At 39.0% G+C, this 5,854-nt stretch overlaps 1 pseudogene; it reads left to right on the forward strand.

Moving 5' to 3' along the window:
• Positions 1-1,152: 1,152 nt before the first annotated feature.
• LOC113272263 lies at positions 1,153-5,633 on the forward strand (annotated as a pseudogene).
• Positions 5,634-5,854: the final 221 nt, after the last annotated feature.

Below are 5,854 nucleotides of genomic sequence, written 5' to 3' on the forward strand. Positions count from 1 at the left end.
TACGCTAGGTCCAGGAGCTAGTATCCCTGTCTGTACTGAATGAACATTTCCCCGCAATAATATAGTTAAGACCATGTCAACATCCGGCGCAGGCCCATCAATAGAGGGAAAGTTTCTTACAAATGCTGCCAAAGCTGAAGGAAGCACTTCCAAAATTTCATTAAGGTGCAGCAGGAACAGAAGCAGCTGGGAGTTCTGCAGTGTTATAAAGTAATGCAACATCTTGCTTTTGTCGGGAACCATAAATAATCATTCGGAAAGTATTTGGGTAATTAACTTTAGCAGATGTTTTTGCTTCGTTGACACCATTTGGTAGAATGACCTTCTTATTGATGTTTTGCGCAAGCCAGTCTTTGTTTTGTTCCTCGAAAAAGACAATAATTCATTGAAAAAGCTTACAGGAAATAAGCGAAGAACAAAGATCTTAAACACAGAGAAGGCAAAGAGTAACTCAAGCCGAACTCTTCCAAAATAAAAAAAAAGAGAAAATACAACCCAAAAAACATACAACCCATTAAGCTACGAAGAATTGAGACCAATTTGCTGTAACATTTTCTAGAGAGATCCTTTAAGAGGTTCGGAATTTCTACACCAATTATAAACTTGAATCTTCACTTGATGGATCATTTGGTCTTCATCCGTTGTCGCGTAGTTGAAGATAACATCATTTATGTTGTTCCATATGGTCCAAGTGATCGCCGCCGGTAGAACTTGCCAAAGTACTTCACCAATTGGGGAGAGATTCTTGATTCTCCGGCCCTTAATTATAATATCAATGCAATTCGGCATTACGTAATCAATCCTTGCAAAAGACATAAAGTATTGCCATATTTTTGTTGCAAAAAGGCAGTGGAACAGTAAATGAGTGACCGATTCGCCATCTTTGTGACACAAAATACAACCATTGACTAGCAATTTTCCTTTCTTGTAAAGAACATCTTGAGTAGCTATTTGTTTGTGGTATACCTGCCATAAGAAGAAACCAACTTTATGTGACCAAGACCTTGACCAAATACTTATGTTCGTCGTCTCCAAATCCCGCTCCTTTGCAAACCAAGAATAAGGAGACTTTACCGCAAAGATCCTTTTTTATCAATCAACCAAAAAAAAGTGTCCTCTTCAGAGTCCACACAAATATTCTGGATACTTGAAATGAGGTCAGTGACTTCTTCACTGCTATGGGTTCCGCAGTTTTCCGCAAGCCAGTCTCGACGCGCCAAATAATCCAGGTCTTTAGATGAGCACGGCCAGAGACCCATCGAATTGTACTCCGCAGTTTTCCGCAAGCCAGTCTCGACGCGCCAAATAATCCAGGTCATTAGATGAGCACGGCCAGAGACCCATCGAATTGTACCTTGACACAACATCATGTAAAGAACCCTCGAATGGAGAGGATTCGGCTTCCCCTTTTCTAGAAAGAGCTTCATTCCTCGGCTCTACTTTCAAAATACTAACAAGATTGCCGTATGTTCGCTCAATACACGACACCGCTTCCAGAGTCCAGACCTCTACAGATTAATTTCTCTGGCGGGAGTGGAGTGAGTTCAAGGCCCTCTGAAATAAAGCACGGACATTCATGTGCAGCCCTACCTGCAAATATGCCCGAACCAAAATGTATGCCTAGCTAAAATCCAATGTGCGAGAACCCTTTTCTCTTAACTGATTTGAGTGCATAGAAAGTCGAATCGTTTTTAAGGGGAGTCCACCGCCCTCTTTTTCTGAAATCTCTCCTCAAATCACTACCATGAAGGGCATGAACAGAGAGATTAGCCGGAGAAGGATTCAGAGGAGGAGGAAGAAGAGAAGCTCAGAAGAAGAATCTCATCAAAACCACTATTTTCCACAACAAATTCAGGTGGTCAATTCCTTTTAAATTTACTTCCCAATCAGTCTCAACAACCACAGAAAATCCCTAGTTTTACTTCATCGTCATCCCCACCATCCACAACAGCAGCAGCAGAATCGACAGCAGCATCTTGATCCTGCTGGACCTAGTATTTCATACCCACCACCATGGAATCTTCAATCGAATGGTGCAATCGATCCATCATCTCAATTTCTTCCTCCTCCTGGTTTTCCCCTCCAAATCCATGGTCTTTACAAGATTTACAACCTCCTGCTTCTTCATCTTCTTCTTCACATTTCCCTGGTCCAGAATTTCCTGATGAACTTTTGGGATTCGGGCTTAGGAGCTAATGTTACTCCAATCCCTAGTTTTCAGCAACAACAGAAGCAAAAGAGTATAATGTTTGGTTCTCTGGCTTGTGATATTCAGAAGAAGGATAATGGAGTTACAGGTTTGAATGGAAGTTTAACAATTTTGTTACGAGTTGGGTATTGGATCCTAGAATTCTAATCAAACTCATCAAGGGAACCATCACTTGTTTCGTCATCAAAGAAGGGGTGGTGGTGGTGGAGATGGAGATTGGTGGAAGACACTACAACAGCAACAACAACAATTTCAGAGATCCACATTGGGAGAAGCAAGGAGAGGTCCACCTGGTTTCGGACACAAGGAAGATAATCGTCATGTTGAGTTCAATCATGGTGTTTTTCCGGATGAGATTACAAGGAAGAAATAATCAAATGGACACGGTGGATTTCAAGGGGATTTGCAGCGGCTTAGTGGGCAATTTGATCATCCAGGTCCTCCACCAGGAAGTAACTTGCATTCTGTTCCAGCATCAGCTATTGAAGAATCTCAAGTGAAATTGGATCAAATTGGTGAAGGAAATGGTAATCCAGGAATTGCAAAAAAGGAAAATCGGAATAGAGATCAAAGAGATATTCCCCGAGGGAAAAATGATTTGGTTGAACAGTTCAAAGGTTCGTGGCTCTTGGGAATAGAAATGAGAACACTAATGGCATTAGGCAGCATAACAATCGACATGATAAGGTAAAGTTTTCATTTTTATTGTTTATTTCCTTACTTTTTATCTTTCTGGACTGAAATGAAGTTTCTTTGACAGTATATATCTTTTCATGTTAGGTTTGATAGCGTTTTTGTGGTAAAATGTGAATCACTCAGTGTTCTATAGGTTGATTTGTTTCGCTCTTGCCAATTTCCATTTAGGTAATTAGTATTACAATGCAGAACCGTGTTGTAGAATTTACATCTGGGAAGGTTGCTTATTTAAAATTTGTGAAGAAAGAATCCAACAGACTGTGTGGATTCTATGGAAGCAACTTATATGTGTCTGAGTTGCTTATGATCAGTGTACATGTTTAAAATTTGTGAAGAAAAATTCCAACAGACTGTATGGAAGCAACTTTCATGAAATGTTCAGGTTTGTATCTGAGTTGTTTGTACTGTAATAGAAAACAAGTCGATCTTTTTTTTTCTTACATAGACAAGCTAAGGTATCCTACTTCCATATGAGAATGTATCTGTAGGGCAGCAAGTCTGGAGCTAAAATAGAATTTTTTGTTATAATGCATGGGGAAGCATCATTGAACTTGACCCACCATAGGTTCTGTATATATTATCACTTAATCATTTAATGGATAATGACATAAGTTTTCGCTGTGGTTTTAGTGGTTCCTTGAGTCCATGGATCTGCAAATACCTTAATTCACAAGTGCAAGTCAAAAATCTGAAGCTAATATATAAGCATCATAAGACGAGACTGGTAGAATGCCAGTGTGTGCCAATGAACTATAACAGACTGCTAGTGAGATACTTGATTTTTATATTTTTCTTTCTCACACAGTGTTTTAGGTTGGTATGGGTACTTTGTTTTGCTGGAACAACTGTACTTGTTGTAAGTCCTATAGGTTTTACACATACCACCAAGTCTTATGTTGCTTAGTATATGTTTTTTTCTTATTATTTAAATTTCACTTGTTTCAGAACTCCAAAGGACTTTGGGCTCAACAGCGGATGAGAAATTATAGGGGATGTTGAAGTGATATTGATAGATTAAACAGACCTTTTCTTGAAATGTATGAATCTCTAATACCACGCGAGGAAGAAAAGGCAAAGCAGTGTTATCTAATAGCATCACTAGAGAAACTAGTAAATAGTGAATGGCCTGGAGCTCAGCTGTATCTTTCTGGATCATGTGCGAAATCATTTGGAGTTTCCAAAAGTGACATTGATGTGTGCCTTGCAATTGAGGAACCTGATATTCACGAGAAAGAGGTTATAGAGAAATTGGCAGAGATATTTGAGGCGAATAATCTTGAGAATGTAAAGGTGAGCTGGACGACTTTTTTCGTTGGTTATGAATGCCTTTTATAATTCAACACTCATTCTTCATGGAACATTTAATTGACGAGGCAGAATTCTATTAAATGGTTTAACTGCACATTGCTTTATGTGGCTATACAGAGACTTTGAAGAGTTTCTATTTGGCTGAGGATGCTCTCCTAACCATGTTGATCATCCTCATTGAAAATGAGCTCATTCTAAATGTTTAATCCCTGTCATAGACTCTACTTTCTATTTTAGATCTTTATTCAGTTTACATCTTAATGGCAACAGGCTCTGACACATGCAAGAGTCCCTATTGGCTAAGCTTATGGATCCTGGGAGTGGTATCTCATGTGACATGCGTAAATAATGTCCTCGCTGTTGTAAATACAAAGCACCTTCGAGGTTATGCACAAATTGATGGTAGACTGCGACAATTGGCTTTTCTTGTGAAGCACTGGGCTAAGTCACGAGGAGTCAATGAAACATACCGAAAAACCCTATCCAGCTATGCGTGAGTCACAACTGAAATATTTTATTTATGTACCCTGTTCTGTGAACTGTGAACTAAGAAAATACTCATGTATTTCTAGTCTCATGTGCTAAAATGTTAAAACTAGTGTTAATTGTTCCATCTTATCTTTCTTTATGCAGTTTTGTTGCATATCCACTTTTTACAGAGTCGGAGGCCTGCTATACTCCCATGCTTGCAGGTATATTTTGTTGCAGTCGCTTGCCGTTGTAGTTGCTTTATTTGTTAGCCATCTGATTAATTTTCAAGTTAAGTTGTCTAGCTATCGTTTTCTGCTTCCCATGTAAACCCTTACCCCTTATCGCACCAGGAAATGGCGTCTACCTATATCGTCAACGTTTGATGAAGTTGAGAACCTTCCTAATTTTGGAGCTGCTAGTAATGAAAGTGTAGCGTATCTAGTGTAGGCATTCTTTGATTATTGGGTGCATCGTCATGATTATGCAAATTCAGTCATATCTGTTCGAACTGGGAGCTTAGTTAAGTGAGTGATTTGCTTTCTGGTATGTTGCACATGCTTGCGTAAGAAAATAGTAGATCACTGATTTTGGGCCTTAGATTGTTTTAGATGTGAAGTTCTGTTACCCATTACAAGTCTAATGTCTTTATCTATTATACTCTGTACTGTTTGTTTTGTTCCAAATGATATGCTTCTTCAACATGAACGGAAACAGTCCTAGTTTTTATGTCGACTATATAAGCCTAATTAAAAGCTCCTCTTGTTCACATTAGTACCATCTCCCTGACCACGACAAAGCATTAGCAACCTCATACCTTGGTCGAAAAGTTTATATATATCAGATGTGATTATAAAACCCCGATTATCCTCCATCATATATGTTGGTAGGTATTCAAACTGTTCTACTTTAATTTGGTCTGCAATTGTACTTGTTGCTAATATTCAGCATGGTTTCTTAAATACAGCAAACATGCCAAGGACTGGACAAGACGAATAGGAAATGATCGTCATCTGATATGCATTGAGGATTCCTTTGAGACGTCGCATGATCTGGGTCGAATTGTGGACAAGTTCACCATAAAAACTCTTCGAAAAGAATTTGATCAGGCAGCTGATGTTATGCAATATGATCCAGATCCTTGTGTAACCCTCTTTGAGCCTTAAGTTCCTT

Source organism: Papaver somniferum, chromosome 4 (genome assembly GCF_003573695.1).
Source record: "Papaver somniferum cultivar HN1 chromosome 4, ASM357369v1, whole genome shotgun sequence".
Taxonomy (NCBI): domain Eukaryota; kingdom Viridiplantae; phylum Streptophyta; class Magnoliopsida; order Ranunculales; family Papaveraceae; genus Papaver; species Papaver somniferum.